This window comes from Lissotriton helveticus, chromosome 7, assembly GCF_964261635.1.
Source record: "Lissotriton helveticus chromosome 7, aLisHel1.1, whole genome shotgun sequence".
NCBI classification, from domain to species: Eukaryota; Metazoa; Chordata; class Amphibia; order Caudata; family Salamandridae; genus Lissotriton; species Lissotriton helveticus.
In genome coordinates this window covers 484,339,661-484,357,949 of record NC_136068.1, presented here as the reverse complement: position 1 = coordinate 484,357,949, position 18,289 = coordinate 484,339,661, and the positions used below count along the sequence as shown (strand labels likewise).

The 18,289-nt window shown below is 47.0% G+C and overlaps 1 protein-coding gene across 4 annotated transcripts in view; it reads right to left on the bottom strand.

Moving 5' to 3' along the window:
* FBXL19 (F-box and leucine rich repeat protein 19) overlaps nucleotides 1-18,289 on the bottom strand; it is a 287,065-nt gene that overhangs the window by 173,396 nt on the left and 95,380 nt on the right. The gene's annotated exons all lie outside the window — the stretch shown is intronic.

The window sequence follows — 18,289 nt, the reverse complement described above, 5'->3', positions numbered from 1 at the left end:
GACTCCCTGCACAGTATGTTTTCCATAAAAGACTACTTAAGCCTGTAGCTGCATTCAATGATACCCACCAGAAACCTCAAACCACCAAGAATATAAAGCTAAAATTTAATTTCAGATTCTTTGGAAACAGTTTCCAAACTGCATATTCTCAGAATCTATTTTTAAAAGGAAAGAAAACATGCAAGGTGTACATAGTAGCCTTTTTTCTACTGGCTTGAATCAGGACTACTAGCCAAGTGAGAGATGGATGGTCAGTTGGGTTTAATTGAATTGAATTTTATGAGGACTTTATTCACTAGATGGGAGAGCGGACAGGCCATGCTTGCTCAAATAAATAGAAAATGTACGTCCCTATACAGGGTTAAATGGAATAAGCATGAAACCAAGTGGAGTATAGCAAATGACAAAGTCACCACGAAACCAGACAGGGACCATGTGGCACAGTGCCCTCTGTGTCCCATTTCACTTCAAACATCCCTGCCAGCCCCAAACCCGTACCCAGCTCTTTTACACAGTCAGGTTCCTTCACAATTTTGTTTCAGGATAATCACGTCTTTTCTGCCCGAAACCTACTGAAATCCAGACAGCACTTGTGTCTTAGGTCTATAGCAGCAGCACCACTTCAGAGGGGTGTTGTTCCTTCACAAGTCTCAGTTGCTTCTGAGATCCCTAGGATTCGGTCAGTCCTGCAGCAGGACCAAGGGCACTTATAGGAAACAAACATGGCCATCCTCTTCCCATTCACCTCTACAGAAACCCTGTAGTGGCGAGGGAGGCCAAATACGTGATTGAATTGTTCCCTTGAACCATCAAGAGCAAACATGAAATAATCTGGTTGAGAAAGAAGGGAGGGGAATTCATTTAAAGGGGTCAAGAACAAGATTAAGGTTTCCTGTCGTTGGTCCAATAGAACTCCCACCAATGACACAGGTAGGTTACGCCCAACCACTGCAGCACAAATTAGAGCAGTGGAGGTTAGCTTTAGTCATGGACACAACCCCCAGGGACTTCTACAAAAGGAGTGGGGAAAAGTAGAGAGGGAGGAGCCTGGCAGCTCGCCCGAGTTTCTGACAAATTAGTTACTTACATTCGATACAGCTTTTTCTGTTGGACTTTATTTATCCTCAGATTCCTCACTGTAGAATATTCCGCAGGAGTCAGACAGGATCCAGAAAATGGCAAACATGTGTTTCGTCACACCCGTGACTTTTTCAAGGCTTAAAATTTGACGTATTCCTAGAAGTTAACAGCTCAGTGGATTTATGAGTAATTCAGTAGGACTCTAAGGGCCAGATGTAGGTAATCCCAGATTACCGATTCTTAAATACCGAATCATACCGATTCGGTATTTAAGAACAGGCAAATGAGATGTAGGTAATTTTACCCAAAAAATTACCAAATCGGTAAGTTTCGGTAATCGGTCATTGCCATTCATTCCTATGGGCCTGGAGGCCCATAGGAATGAATGCCAATTACCGAATCCGTATTTACCGATTCGGTAAAAGGGGGAAACATTGAAGGGTGGCAGGGTGTCACTTTGACACCCTGTTGCACCCCTCAATTGTGTATGGGTGCACATGTTGCAGACATACTCAACATGGCACTGTTGGAAAAGCAAAAAAAATGCTTTTTCCAAGGTTTTCATAATTTACCACCAACTTGTAGTTGGCGGTAAATAACGAATCCTAAAAGGGGAAAAGCACTCATTTGAGTGCTCCCTGCATAGCAAAATCGGTAGTTTACCGATTCAGTCTTTTAAGGAATCGGTAATTTACTGATTCCTTAAAATACCGTTTCAGTAAATTACCGAATCAGTAAAATGCCCACCTACATCTCATTTTCCAAATACCGGTCAGTAACGGCCGAAATTACCGAATTTCGGCCGTTACCGACCGGTATTTACCTACCTACATCTGGCCCTAATTATCCCAAAACTTCGATTCCTACTGAATTACTCCTAAATCCACCGACTAACATCACATTGAAAAAGTCACGGTTGTGACGAAGCATGGGTTAGCTTTTCCGTGTTTTGAGCATCAAGGACTGGATCATTATTTCATCATTTTAGTGACTAACTTTGATTGCATCACTTTAATATCAGTGTTTCATTCCCTGTACATTTTGTAACACTTCTGCGTTACTTTGATACCAACCAGGTAAAATCAATTAAATAAACTAGTGAATGTCCTTACAAATGAAATTTCCAGTGTTTCCTGTGTTAAGAGTATTCTTTATTTTTCTAGTCCTGACTTAACAGTGTCATTAAGTGAGGTTCAAATGTTAGGAGTGCCAGGGTATATCTAGTTTTTGAAAGCTAATACGCAAGTCACTCCCCGTTACTTGTGTTTTCTGCACCCGAGGTAGTGGAGTGTTTTTTACCCTGAGTGGCAGCAATTCTACTTTTTTTATGTTATCTGATTACACTAAATACTTTGTTGCCCACCCATAATTGATATTGATGTGCGACCCCTCTGTCCACCACTACCTTCTTTTAGATTTGAGGATCCAGAAAATCTTGAACAGCACCTCTAGTGGGCCCGTAGGCAGTGATGAGCTCTGCGTCGGCATAGTACGCACCAGAAATGGTGTGTAATGCCTATATACGCGCCACCCCAATACATGTACATTAATTTCTTTTGTGAATAATTCCCGGCTAAAAACGCAGTGTGTGTGTCAGATCTGGGGAGGACTGAATGGTCAGCGAGGAATCAGCAGTTAGATAGAGTCTCTACCATAAAAAGGCGTTACTGAAGGAAAGTAACCTGTTCTTCTGATAAAAGTTTTAACCGTCGATTCCTCGCTTTAGAATATATACCCAAGCAATACCTCCTCGGAGGCGAGTCTTTGAATCAAACAAGGAAATCCAAGAGGACCGAATGTGCAAAAAGCCCACGACAGACCTGACTGCCCAAATAGTAGTGCCTCATAAACATGTGGAAGATGTCAAGGACAGGGAGCCTGCGTGCTAATGCAACGGTAGCCTTGGCCCTGGTGGAATGAGCCCAAAGCCCTCAGGAGACTGAATTAAAATCTGTTACTCACTAGTTAAGAAGCAAAGTACACTCCATCGAGAGATGGTTGTCTTCAGCAATTCATTGCCTGTTTTTGCTTCTGTAAATAAAAAGTTGGTCATCCACCCCATGGTCTTCGGTGGAAATAGGACAGAGATCTTTTTGGATACAAATGGTGGAGCCTCTACTCTTCCTTAGAAGGATGAGGTGGAGCGAAGAATGTTGGCAACATGATGTTTTGGCCTAAGTGAAAAGAGGTCACCACTTTCAGAATGAAGGAGGCAAAAGCCCCAAGAACCAGCTTGCCCAGGTAGAAGCTGGTGTAAGGGGGGTTAACTGAAGGAGTCTGAAGCTATCCGACCCTCCTGGCTGATGTAAAGGCCAGTAGGAGGGAAGTCTTAACAGTTAGGAGCCTGAGTGGACAGCTATGCAGGGCCATGAAGGGGGGAGCACATGAGAAACATTAGGACCAAATTATGGTCCCATCAAGGAATGAGTAAGAAGGGAAAAAATGTTAAAAGCCCTTAAGAAAACCGGTCACAACAGGTGACGTATGCAGTGTAGGCTGATCCAGCAAACACAAGAAAGCCGGTATGGCCGAAACTATCTTTAGCGGTGCCCAAGGCAAGGTCTCACTGGGTTAAAGACCAAGAGGGCCGAAGTGGATGAGCATGGCCAGAGGAGAACCACATCACAAATTTGTCCCAACGGCAGATGTATACAGTCTTTGTTGAGGAACACCTGGCTACCAAGAGGACTTAACAAATCTCCGCAGGAAGATGAAAGGCTATCGCCGCTCAATCTCCACGCATGAAGGTGTAGTGTGCATAGGTTCAGGTGCTGGATCCTACCCTGCTGCTGCGACAGGAGGTTCCCCCGAAGAGGAAGCCTGATCAGAGGACAGATGCTCAGGGGTTCAGGATACAAAATTTTCCTTGCCACTAAGATGATTCCAGCCCGGTCGGTCCCGATCTCAGGGCAGGAGCAATATCAGCAGAAAGGTGTACAGGAGTTCCAAGTTTCAGTCTAAGAGGAACGCATTTCCGACTGAAAGACGTTTTGGAAACTCCAGCATGCAGAAGAGCAGATATCACACGTTCGACAGTGGTGAATAGATTGAGACAAGATTATACCCATTCTCAGAAGAGACCTTTTGCCGCCTCCGGATGTGGGTGCCATTCGTGATCTGCAAGGCATAGACGGCTGAGCCAGTCTCCCCTCGAATTCAGAGATGCCAAGTGCTGCACAACCAGCAAGATGGACTGTTCCTCCAGCAAGGTGCAGAGGAACAGGGCATCCCGGCACATGGTCCACGACCCGGCACATGGTCCACGACCCCACTCCGTCCTGTTTCCCTAGTTGTTGCAATACCACATGGCGGTGGTGTTGCCTGTGAACACCTGAACCAACCTTCCTATGATGGATGGAAGTAAAGCTTTCAATGCAAAGTGAATCTCTTTCCACTCTAGAGGACTGGTGTACGGAGGAGTTCCAGCTCCACCTCAGAGTCCACTATCTCCACCTCTCCCAGGCGGCGCCCCCCAAATCAGAAGCGATGTGCCCATTACCACAGTCAGTTTGGGGTGAGGAAGGGAGAAGGGCTCTACCACTGGCCCAATCGCAGTTTGTTAGCCACAACTGCAGATCTTTTGCAGTCTTCTTCCAAATCTGGACCAAGTAGGAGAGATTCCCCTGATTCTGCGCCCACTGGGACTTCTTGTCCCAGTGCAGAACACGCATGTGCCGTTGAGCGTGCTTCACATGCAGGAGTCTATCAGATCAAACAGCCTAGGTATCAGTCTCACCGATATCCAGGACAGAGGTTGAAACATCGGGATCATAGTCCAAATATCCTGGATTCTCATGTCCGGAGTGTAGGCGCAGAACTGCACTGTGTTCAAAATAGTTACGTTGAAAAGGGGCATAAAAGGAGGAGTCAGGTGTGACTTCGGCATGTTGATTTTGAACCCCAGAGAATGCAAGAGCTTTGCCATATTCTGGAGGTGGGTAACTACTTCAACAAAGATAGAGGGACTGGGAGTAATCAAGGTCCAACACCTACACTCCCAACGTAAACTCAAGAAAAATGTGCTGCTTCTTCAAAAAATTTAAGGTTAAGACCATTCGCGTATCCTAATGATTGTCAGGTTTGACAGGATACTGAAAATATTGGAGCAAGAGCCCTCACCCATCACTAGAGGTGGCATGCTTCATCATCGGCTAGCTCCTTGTTGAGCCATAGCTTCAATGACCAACGGGCCCCTGAATAGGGGGCGTTGCTTGAGAACTTTTCCCAGTGTGTGCAGTAGGTGCTTGAGGAATCGCTCCGAAACTCAATGTTGAATTAACTTATAGATTGGTATACCAAAGATTAAAATTAACTAAGGTATTCCCTTGAAATTACTTTATTGCACAGATACTATTTTTTAAATTAAAAAACAAAGCGGCAATGCATTGATGGGAAATAATGTTCACTTAAAGAAAGGGTAGACTTATTTCTTGCCTTATATGTTTTGTGATTATATGTTGGGAGTGTGTGTGGACCATCATTACTCCCAGTCCTTCTATATTGGTTGATGGCTTCATGCACAGTGGATCAGCCGCAGGATATGTGATGAATTCATTTTTAGAGGAAATTTCTTTTGAGAGAGCTTTTCAATAGGGCTGGGGTGTATCATCTCTCTCGCAAGAACATCCCAATACACCCGTTTATCGGTCATGGTAAACATACAGAGTTTGAGTTACAATGATGCTGTTGTAGCAGAGATTTAGAGAACACCTTCTCTCCAGGGAGCAGAGGGCAGCACTCCTATGTATTGTTTAAAGGGAGACTGAGACTCCCTCTCAAGTCTTAAGAAATCCCAGATCAAGACAGCCATACATGGAGCCATCATGACAAAATACCTTTGGGCCAATGAGGTCCCAAAAGGCCTTCTAGTTGGTAATGCTCCTCACATATTTCTGGAGGATCTGACATTCCGCAATGAATGGTCACAGATAGCTTGGGAATGCACACCTGTGACTGGTTGGTACTGATAACCAATAAGGCAAAAAGATTGTCAGATGTCTTATTGATCAAAATCAATGCGGCAGAGAATGCATTGAAGAGCGGCATACAAATTTCAACATTTAAGGTCAGTCTTGCAGAAATAAACTCTGAAATGAAGAAACACAAAGACTCTGAGGCAACAATATATCACAAAGTCACACAAAGACATCAAACGGTTTAGTAGGGAGAAAGTTAAACCCTCCATAAGAAATGGTTTTTGCTTAGAAGAATAATTACCCAAGACCTGATCAAGAGGAGACAGCAGACTCAGAATTCAGGAATCCTTCCACTTTCACACCAACTAGTAACCCGGTTCCGACTGAAATCATCACCTTCTAACAGGCAGTACTGAATGATAAGAACATGGAATTTAAAAATGCATTTGTGAACCTGTCCAGAGAAGAAAAGTCAAGCCCTAGAGGCACTGTCCAGGATGAATCAATCACGATTAAACCGGCCCATAAAACAGAGAAATAGTGATTCTCTCAACTGAAGACTACAGGAAATAATTTTTGAGACAACCGTCAGATGCTAAATACTATAGGACAATCACTGAGGATCCATCTGAAAAAGAGTTCTAGTGAATGAAGGTGAAACAATAGGGTGAATTATGAAACGAGAGGTGGAGTTCCTCGCCCAAAAACATTTAAAAGTACAATATTTTTACAAGTTAGCCAAAATACATAAAGGGCTCTCCCCCTAAACCCATAGGACGTCCTATAGTCTACAAAATAGACTTCCTACTGAAGCCTCTTTCCAAATTTTGTTTAATGAAATTAATATGAAGGGGGACGTAGATCTATTGATCAACCTGGATGTCAAAGCATTAAATACCAACATTTCTCAAGACACAACTTTGGATGTTGTAGAGGAAGTTTTGAGATCTAAAGAATGGCACTTCCCGACACTCATACACTTCATCTAAATGCATTGTTAACACTGAAAAATATTGGTTTTCTAGTTGAGAAATGTGAGAAGTTGGCCCGATATATAATGTTCACTATTCTAGTGAGCACTTTGTATCAGTCCAAGCAACCCTTATTGATGATTGGTTGTAAGTCAACCTTATAGACCAGCTATCCTAGTAGCATGGATACGAGCAGTCTAAGGCTAATACTCTAGAGGGCGTGTTAAGCCAGCTGTTTTACCATCACATTACCCCTTGAACACCAAGTGAAAGGACACCACACAAGTTGTTATGAAAATAAACAGATATTTATTTATAACAAGACTACCCTGAACTCTTTATGAGTCAGGGAGCTAAGCACACAACAAAACTCTTAAGAAAATACTTTAAGTCGCACAATTTACACAAATGCCCGAGGGGCACGAAAAACCATATACACAAGAAGTGGAATGCGAAGTTACTAGCAGGTAAGTAACTATTCTCATAGACTTTAGAAACTCTAGGCCTACAATACTAAACACTCAGATTAGTAGCAGGAGGCCTGTGGACGTCGTGTGCAGAGTGGGAACTCTCACGCGTAAGGCGGGAAAAAGTCTATGTAGGCTAGCAAAGACAAAGTTACTGTTCTCGGGCGAACCCGACTAGGTGGGTCGAAAACAAGGGTGGATCCGAACACTTAGGGTGTTGGACTATGCTGGAGCACCGGAGTACTCAGTTTACCTAGCCCAGGGGCTGCGGCTGCATAGGGTTCAAGTTGCGTCGGAAACCCTCGTTGAAGATCCAGGAGCCTGAAGAAAGAAGTTGCTGGCAGGCAGCCAGTGAAGAAGTTCGTGGTGATCCAAGCCTGGATCAGGGAAGAAGAAAACCTGTAAGCAGAGGGGACCAAGTTCTGAATCACTAGCCAGTGATTTAGGTGGGCACCAGGATGGCACCGGACGAAGTCACCTCGACCAGGTGAGTGGGCGCTGCTGGGCTCTGCAGTCTCTCGGACCAGGAGGCGTTGTCGGCGACCAGGATGGAGGTGCGAGCTGTCCCACGAAGGTATCTGCTTCTGACGTCGCTGGACCCAGGATTGGGGCAACAGTCTTGGCAAATGCAAGGTCCACGCGGTGGACCTAAAATGGCGTCTGGAGTGGACCAGGAGGGTCCAGGGTGCTCCTCTGTTGGAGGGGAGCAAGGGCTAGTCTGGAGCAACCAGACCAGCAGTATTTGTCGTCGTGGAGCGTCGTAAAAGGGCCACTAGCCAACGGGCAAGTGACCTCAACAACGCGGTGAGCAGCAAAGAGCAGAAGGGCCCCACGCAGATCTGGTGGATGCAGGGGGGCTGGACTTCGGTGCTGGAGCTGTTCAGGGTCGGGGCTTCTCTTACCCCAAAGCACTCGGTCGAGGGTCACTCTGGAGTCGTGCTGGTCAAGCGTCGTGCAGTCTTGGAAGATGGCCGGTCCCTCGAGGTCTCGTCACACCCACGAATCACAGCTGGGCTGATGATGTAGGTAGAGGTCAGAGGTGCCAGGGAAGCCGGTTCTCGTCGTGCTGGGCAGTCTTGATCCGGAGGAGAGACTTACACCAGACCGCGATACTTGGATGGTGCCTGCTGCTGCAGGGTGACTACTCCTTAGTCACAAGGGAGAAATCTTAGGAAGAGTCTTGAGTTCCTCTCGTAGAAAGTCGGTCCAGGATTCAAAAGATTGATCTAATTTGGAAGGGGGCCAGTTCCTACCTTTATCCTGTAAAAAGGGGCTGGCACGCGACTAAGTCCTGCCCTATGGGTGGGACTAGGAGGGGGGTGGTTACACCCCTCTCCTTTGGCGGGCTTTCCCCAGATCAGGGGCTGGAGTGCCCCTGGAACTGGTTCCAGCCGGCCTATGCACAGTGAGCACCGGGGTGCCACTTGCAGTCACCTTCCTCTAAAGCCCGGCCTACCTTGGATACACAAAATCCTGTCTGGGACGGTGCTGGCACCGCCCCTGACAGGAAACCCTTTGTCCAGGCCTCCGTTTGCTGGGAGGACTCCCACCAGCAGGAGGGCAGACTTGTGTCTCGGTGGCAGCATCCATTTTGTGGAGCTGAGGCTATGTCTGACTTTAACCGGGGTTACAGGTTACCAACATGTCTTCTCCCTCTAGAGGGGTGGAATGCTACCCCCGTCGCCAGAACTGGCGAGGGGGTAGTATTCCAAAGCGTATGACACCTTACACGACATGTTTAGATAGTGTCAGTCCAAAGTTACCATAACCGCGAGGATTATAAGGCACTTAAGAGTATATGGTCTGACGCTATCATGCTAAGGGATAGATCCCGAAAGCCGCAGACAGGCTCAGCTCATGCCAGAGCTCCATCTCACACGATTCCAAGCACTCTGCCTTCAGGATTGTTAAGGCCTGCCATAGGAGTGACTGATAGGAGATCTGTGTGTCCATTTGAGGGTTAGATATAGGTATACTATATCTAAAGCAAAGGGTGATTACACCACCTTGCCCCAGCTGTCAAGCAGCCAGTTGTGTCTGTTTAGTTAGTCAGCCCAGGGGTGGCATAATACATGCTGCAGCCCCTGGGAGACTTCTGGGTGCACCTCAGCCCTGGGTACAGGGACTTGGAGAGGGCCCAGTGCCAATCAGATATGTACCCTAGGGTACATGGAATCCATTTTAACAGAGAGAGCAGTGGGCCTGGGGTCCTGAATAGCAGGGCCCCAGGTTAACTAAGTCAGAAAACCAGCAAAACACCAGGCAAAAAGTTGGGGGCAACCATAGTCAGGGATCTACCTTCCTACAAGAACACCTTATACCTGCAGAGACAAGGGGTGATTTTGATGGGCATTACTTTTGCCCTGGGTCTGGCCGGTCTGTACATGTTCACCTTTGAAGTGTTGCCCTCGGAAGGCCTTCTCTGCACGGCGGTGGCGCGATAGCTCAGCGCGCTGCCGGGAGCTACAAGCACAGTCCCGTGAGCCGTGGCGGACCTGAACTGCGGGCGCCATCGAGCTGCTGGAGGGGTCCGCTCCCCCCCGCTCCGGCCTGAAGGACTCCGAGCCAGCGGAGCGGGAAGAACCCGAAGGTTGGTGCGGCCCGGTGCTGCCTGAAGTGCTCGGTCCCTGCACACCAACAGACTGCAGTGCTGCCTGCGCTAGAAATATTAATAGGGAGCTCTGTTGCCAGTAGGGGAGGCCAACTGGGGATGCGGGGCATGTGTGGGGACCCCCCCCCCCTTTCTGATGGGCCACTGAGTATACCTCTTTTCTGCCTAGGCCCACGACACCACTCAAGCCCAACGCTGTGAATGGGGCATAGCTTTGCGACTTTTCCCGCAGGAGTACTCAAGCGGCGACTGCCTACTGCATCCGGGAGGGAGCTGTGGGGCCGGTGGCAGTGACAGAGACTGGGTCCCGTTGTGACGCGCCAGGGAGGCAGTGGGGCGCATGTAGGTATTTGAGATGGAAGTGCCGGCTGTGAGGTGGTTAATGGTGGCGGCGCATCCCCAATAGTGAAGGTCTCTGTCGTCCTCCCCCATCCACAGAAGAGACCTCGGCATCCTGCCCAGTGAAGCCTCGCCGCTCTTGGAGATCTTCCAGCTAGAACAGTTCGGGGCAGGTCAAGATGGACAGCGCCAAGACTCCGATTTAGTCTCCTATTCCTTCTATTCTTTTTTTGGGATGTATATATGTATCTTCCCTCGGTCTCAATACATCCATATATGTAGACTGATTCGGATCGTCCTCCCTTTTTTAGGGCTGACATGCACTTAAAGTTTATTCAAATACGGTGCCTCGGATACTACGACGGACAAAGATTTTCAAAAGTTTGAAATTCTTGATGCAAACATCCGCCAATATCCGAGACCAAGGGAAGGTACATATATATATATATATATATATATATATATATATATATATATATATATATATATATATACATATATACATATACATATACATATACATATACACATATACATATACATATACATATATATATATATATACACACCCCAAAAAAAGAATATAAGGAATAGGAGACGAAATCAGAGTTTCAGTATAATTACTACAACTCCCAGGCTATCTCGAAAAAATATGTAATAAGGCAGCGCCGTAGACACGCTGCAATGCAATGAGATTGCACACAAAGACGTGCCTCAGGAGCTCCATTGACTAGGACCAAGAGCAAAATACGAGGTAATTTCTATGGAGTGGGCACTCCGTTTATGTTAAAATCAGAAGAATTGCCAAAGAAGAGTCATTTATGATGACTTTATGTATCACTGATACGACCAAAGAAGATAACCATAGAACTGACGCAGTCGTTCTGTTCCTGAGCCGATCGACACGCACACGCCGCGGCCGCTCCGCCTGACTCATGAGACATCGGCAAGCGATTCTAGCACCAATATGAGGTAAGACTCGCCTAAACTGTAGGAATCCAAAAAAAGGAAGTGTCTGCACAAAGGGTGCTAATCCGGTTCATCTGCTTGTATAATTTGCAGGCTAAACCCATGTTGAAATTATACCGAACAGAGAAAAAGAATTGTTCAACTTTTTCCAGCGTGCTACACCGCTTCTGCCCAAGTAAGCATTTCTTTGTAATTTCATCAAGATGTAGGGCACGAGGCAGGTATAGTGTCCAGCAAAAGGACATGCATCTAACTGGCCCCCATATCTATTCATTATTTTTTAGGCGTCGGCCATCCAAACTCCGCTTTTTCCCAGACAAGCAGGCTAAAGTCCGAAATATCAACATAAGTTTTTCTTTAACAATAAATCAACAATACTAACGATGAGAATAAGGACATGCACTAAAAATTATCTGTTCATCCAATTTGACTACAGGGTCTGCCATTGAAAGTTGTTGATAGAATCAAGCAAGTATAAATTAAGGTGAGCTTTTTCAGACAACAAGTCATCTAGTGGCATGGACAGATTGTGAGGTTCTAAGAGGTAATCTAAGTATCGTTTTTGTTTATGTTTCAGCTGCGTGGTCCTGAAGAGAACTCTAGAAAGGGCAAAAGTTTGAAACGCGTAGACCATTTTGTGTTGTTAGCCATAAGACTCTAAAAACAGAGCTTGAATCACTGTGAATATTGGAATTTTTGTGTTCATACTGTCAACTATTGCTAGTTATAGAGAGGGACTAAAAAGTTTAATAAAATACAGTGTACGGGGTATGTGCAGCGAATGAATGAAAGAAGTGTGTGGAGACAGGATATGAGTGATCAAATGGGAGAATGTTGAATGAGAGTAAAAGTTGTTATGAGAAATAAAACAGGTGTGATGTTAGAATAGGATAAAAAAAAAAAAAAAAAAAAAAAAAAAAAAGAAGAAGTAAGCAATATCTAAACTTGGATATGTAAAAATAAATAAAAGAAAAGACTCATTTCTGACAGAAAAAGAAGTCGGTGGTCCAGGTTTTGGATTTCAATAGGACTACGCAGAAATAGGAGTTCAAATAAAGAAGCAGTATTGGCAGTTAGTAAGTTCTTTACATCTCCGGACTAAGGTGGATTGGCGAGTGTGGTTTTTCGACCATCCAGAGGCAGCAGCAGACTGGATCGAGAGCAGAGGAGCGAGAAGTCCGGTCGACCAAGGTGGGGGTGGTACCAATAATAGCCAACCGGCCTGAGGAGACGCCCGTCCAGTGGTTGGGCTCGTAATATTTGCAGTGTTTGGTGGGTGAAGGGAATGGGTAGGGGGCTTCTAGTCCCATTGTCGTTTGGTAAGTGAACTTAAATAGACCTGTTTTATCTGTTTTGTATGGGTATAAGGTAGACCTATTGGGCTGAGATGGGGCTGACTCTGTCTGCCCCTCTAGGTTTTTTCTTTTCTTTCTTGAACATTTTTCTGGGGCGACAGGTACTCTGCAAGTTTTTCATGGGCAGTTCCAAGCCCAGAGTGCAGGGCAGGGGGGTGTGGGGGCGGTTTGTTTAATTCTTTATTTGAAGTTTTGACTGCATCAGCAACTGCTATGGGTACACTGATTGGGGAGTGGCATTGCACTCAGTGAATTACAGGATATTTGGATATGGCACCAGTCGGAGACAGTGGGGTTAAATTGTTAAGTTGGAATGTCAATGGGCTGGGGGATAAGATTAAACGTAGTGTTGTTCTTCAGTGCATTAAGTGCCAGGCACCTGACATCGTCCTGCTGCAAGAAACCCATCTAGTTGGAAGTACATGTAGAGCGCTGCATAGAGGGAGTTACGTCTTGCTGGCCCACGCAGGTTTCACCAGGCCTTCCGGGGGGTTGGTATATTGATGAAAAAATCCTTTCCCCTTGTGGTGCAGGATACTTGGTCGGATGCTAGTGGAAGGTATGTTGGAGTCTCGGGCACATGGGAGGGCCAACCTGTAACCTTCCTTTCGATCTATTTATGCCCGGGCCTCCAGGCAACCATGTTTAGGGACTTTGGTACGCTGCTGTTAGAAATCCCGGAGAGTCTCTTGGTGCTGGGAGGCTACTTTAAGTCTGTGGTCTCTGGGGATCTGGACCGTTATCCGGTCGCACGAGCTACCCCGCTCACAAAGCTGGCTGCCTGACTTTCTAGAATCCATGGGGTTGGCAGATGGGTGAAGGGCTTTTCACCCTGACGCTTCCCAGTATACTTTTAATTCGGGGGCTCACGGGAGTCTATCCAGAATCGACTACTTTGTTTTACCCGCATCCCAAATTCCCCATATCCGGGAGATAAAGCACCTAGCTAGGGGCATTTCAGATCACTCGCCGGTATGGCTCCAGTTGATGTTCGGTTACCAGCAAGTGGGACGTGTGGCCCCCATCAATCCGTGGTACCTACAAGATCCCCACATCCGACGAGAGCTCCTTAAGGCCATTGAAAATTATTTTAATGAGAATGAAGGCTCGGTAGAATCCCCTCAGGTGCTCTGGGAGGCATTCAAGACAGTGATACAGGGTCAGGCACTTTCTCTAATTTCGGGGAAAAAGAAGGAACAGCAGAAAGAGTTGGTGGCACTGGAGGCAGAGGTGGGGAGACTGGAAGCAGATTTAGAAATAGACGTCTCACCCGATAAACTCCATCTTCTTAAACTCAAACAGGACTACAGGGCACTAGCGACAGACCAGGCAAAAGCCATAGGGAGAGCAGTTCAGGGACGAGTGTATGAGGTGGGTGACAAGGCCGGGAAACTCTTGGCCTGGTTGGATAAGAGAGAGTGGGCAAGCAGACTAGTACCGGAACTTCGAGGTCCAGAGGGCAATTCCCTGTCGGACCCGCAAGCCATTGTGGACTCTTTCGCAGCCCATTTTAAGGTAGTCTACACCGCGGCAGCCACCTACCCTCTAGAGGATTCCCGCCAGATGCTTACCGATATCGCTTTGCCCAAACTGTCGGCGGTCGAACACTTTCTCATGGACAGCGACATATCCAACTATGAAATAGCAGCAGCAATACGGTTGCTTAAGCCGGGCAAAGCCACGGGCCCTAACGGACTACCGATTGAATTGTACAAGCTTCAACCTGACAAATTGGTCCCGTACCGGAGGGCCATGTATGAGGTCTCGAGGCAAGCGGGCATCTTGCCATTAGATCAGCGCACTGCCACTATAGTTACTATTCACAAGGAAGGGAAGCCCAAGACCGACTATGGTTCTTACCGACCGATATCCCTGTTGAACGCGGAGCCCAAAATCCTGGCCAAGCTCCTTGCTACTCGCCTCTTGACGGTGATTGGGATCCTGGTCCATCCGGATCATTCAGGTTTCATACCGCATCGTAACACGGCACTGAACCTACGCAGAGTTCACAGGGTTTTGGGCAGGGCAGCTTCTATATTGGAACCGGCAGTTATAGTTTCCTAGGACACAGTCATGGCCTTTGACACCATCGAATGGCCATATCTGTGGGCGGTGTTGGAGAAACTGGAGTTTGGTCCAAAATACATTCAATGGGTGAAGCTACTGTACTCCCAACCTATGGCCCAAGTGGTGGTTAACAACAAGAAGTCGTCCGCCTTCGGGCTGGGCAGAGGGACCAGTCAGGGCTGCCCCCTGTCCCCACTGCTGTTTGCCCTAGCGTTGGAGCCACTGGCAGCTTGGATACGCCAAGATTTGATAAGGGGCATACGCTGGTCTTCAGAATAGGAAGACCAGATTTCCCTTTATGCGGACGATCTTCTTTTGTATTTGACCTCCCTTAGGAGATCCTTCATTGTGATTTTGGACATCTTCACGATCTTTGGAAGGTACTCCGGTTATTCCATAAACTGGAGCAAATCCCTCCTGTTCGTAGTGGCCGGTGAGCCTCAGATCCCGCCGTTTGGGTGCCCACTACAGAACCGTACCGAAGGGTTTACGTATTTGGGTATCTTCCTATCTTTAGATCCCTCTCTTCGCTATCCCTGCAACTTCCAGCCCCCGCTGATTCAGCTGAGCAAAGATATTGGCAGGTGGAAGTCGCTTCCCCTCTCCCTGTTAGGTAAGGCCGCCCTTTTTAGGTCGAGCTGGTGAAAGCATTGCGAAGCACTGCGTCCAGCGAAGTATCTTTTGTTACTCACTTCCTGGGAATGTGAGACAGGAGATGGGCACGCGCAGGAGAATCCCCCATGTTGTGGAAAAGTAAATTTTGCCATGTTCTGTGTCCCTACGCGTCATCCATCATATGTTATCTGTGCATGATTAATATGCCTATGTATTCCCCATGTTCGATTAAAGACGCAATTACAGTTGTGTCCACCTCTAGTATGTCAGTTTCCAGTTCTCGTGAATACTACGAATATCAGGCCTATGTAAAGTTACGTTGCCACGTTTCTCAGTGTACACGTTATTCCATTGTAAAGTCCCCGTTTCTAGGCCTCAAAAGGGCCTGGACACCAGATTCAGCTCCTGTCTCCTGAGCCCTCGCTGAGGAGCGATACAGCCCCCACCTGTATCCTCGACCCTTCACTTACTTCCTGCCTCACAGTGCCCGGTTCAGCCTGGCTCTGCCTCTGAGTCTGCCAAGAGTATGTTATGATTCCAGTTATCAGTTCAGTCCTCCTTCTCTGCATTCCTAAAGCTACTGAATCGCATCAATAGTTTCCGTCATTGTCTAGCCTTTCCGTCTCCATGTAAGAGAAATACTGTATTAATGGTCATTTAATATTCTTCATCACGCACTACATGTAGAATAATGCATGCTCCAGTCTTAGAGTCCGTTAGCCTCTCCCCTCCTGACTCTCAGTTCATATCAACATGTTCTCTAAACATCAGATACTAGATACTGCTTAGGTACATGTCGCCCTGACTCTCCAGACTTCAGTCTCTGCTCCTAGCACAGAGTTCGTAGCCCCCAGCTTCTCCTAGTAACACGTCATTGCCGGTTTGCGCGCACCATCAGGTCAGAGGTCCCGGCTCCTTAGGTAGCCCCCTCCATGTCTCCGCCCCATTCATGACATATTCTGTTACGTTTGCATCACATGTCTATGTATACGCCTCTGTTACACCTACTTTCACCCTTATCTTTCGCGACTGCTATTGACCACACCCACTGCTCCGCCTATCCTATGTACTGTAATGCAACTGTTTTAGTATATATGTTCGTGTATTGTTATTAAAAGGCAGCGCGCTCATCCCAGATCCTGCCCCGGCAGCTGCCGGGCCCTGCTATCCTATTCCTGTGCAGGTTGTCCCGTTCCTGTCCTTATGCTGTATTAAACCTGCAAAACTCCTACTACCTCGAATCTTGATTCTTATTTATTGAGCTATCTGTTATTCATTTATGCATTCAAAAAGAGAGGTATTATTTATTTATTTACCACATAATGGCGCCCGAACAGGGACTCGCCCTTTCCCCACGCGTCGGTGAAGCCATGCCGACCCCCTGACCCTCTGCAGTCGTGACGGAACTCTTCTGCGCACCGGCAGATATTTCTGCTTCAAGTATCCCTCAGGCCCACGGAGGAGACGGAGGAGGCGGTCCAGCATCCAGACGAGACGGTGGAGGAACGCGGCGAGTCCCGACCAGAGCCCAAGCCGAGAGTCCAAGGTCCGAGGTATCCGGAGGCCCACCCGTAACAGAAGTCCGAAGTTCGTCCGTCCGACGTCGAAGCAGTCCAGTCCAGTCCGAGGCCTTCCGTTCTTGCTGCCCGGTGAGTACCGTTGCTGGGGTAGTATCTAGACAGGGTCAATCTGATTGACTCTGGTCCGTGGGTTGGTGGTACACAGACCCACAAACGAAGTGTCCACTTCGGTGGATGCGGGTCCTGACGTGTCTCTTTATGAGACCGGTAAGTTTCGTACTGTTTCAGCAGTGCATCTAGTTTCTGTTCTAGTCAGTTCTGTTCTCGAGAAAATTCATGTATTCTGTTTTCCGTATTCCAGGTAGTATTCTGTTCGAACTGTTATTCTGAATGTTATTCATGTATTTTAATGTCGTGGTATGAGTGCGAAGTGATTATCGTGTTTATTGTGTATTGTATTGTGTCCAGATTATAGTTCAGTCATGCCACTCTTCTCAAAACTGCGTCAGTTAAAAACCAGAAAAGGTCTGTTAGAAGCAGCAGTTCCTGTCCCGCCTAGGGACAGTCCAGGTCATTTTATGTATCAGAAGCATGGCATAAGCGCCATATTGTATCTAGATTTATGGGTAGAGTATACCAAACAGTTAGAGGAAAAGTATAGATGGCCCGTATCGGGTACATGGGATGCCGAGTGCATCATGCGAGTAGAAGAAGCATTATGGAAAAAGAAAGCCAGACAGTCACAGAAAGATGCCATCGAGTTATGGCGCAAAGAATCTCATAAAAGAACCGAAAAAGAAATCAGAAAGTCTGAATTAAGTAGAGAATCCTTAGAACGAGCACATGAAAAAGAATTAATCGAGATAGGTGAACGAATTAGAACCGAACAGTCAGACAGACAGAGGCATGCCCTTATTAAGGGTATGTATCCTCTTCTTGCCGAGGGCTTGCCAAAAGCGACCCCGGAGGCATCCAGTAATTTCCCGCCACCATTAGTTCCGACCAAGCTACGTCACAAACCGACCGCAGCTGATATTTTCATTTCGTCCTATTTGGACGACACAGTCCCAGAATATGCAAATCCTGTTCCTACTCCGCCAGTCCCTGTAAATCAGGCACTTCCCGCTCCTCCAGACACCGGAGTACCTGTTACGGTACCCCCGGTCCAGCCCGCCATACAAGTCCAGCCTACATTTCCATTTCCCACTGTGCCAGGACGAAGAGCATCAGTAGACTACTCTAGTTTAGGGGCCGCAGGGGGAGGTACTCCTCAAACCCCGCCGCCACACAAACGTTTAACGTTAGCCGAATTACATGCACAAGCGTCACAGCGTACGCCCAGGTATCAGTCTGTTGCAGAAATAAGAAAAGCCCTTACC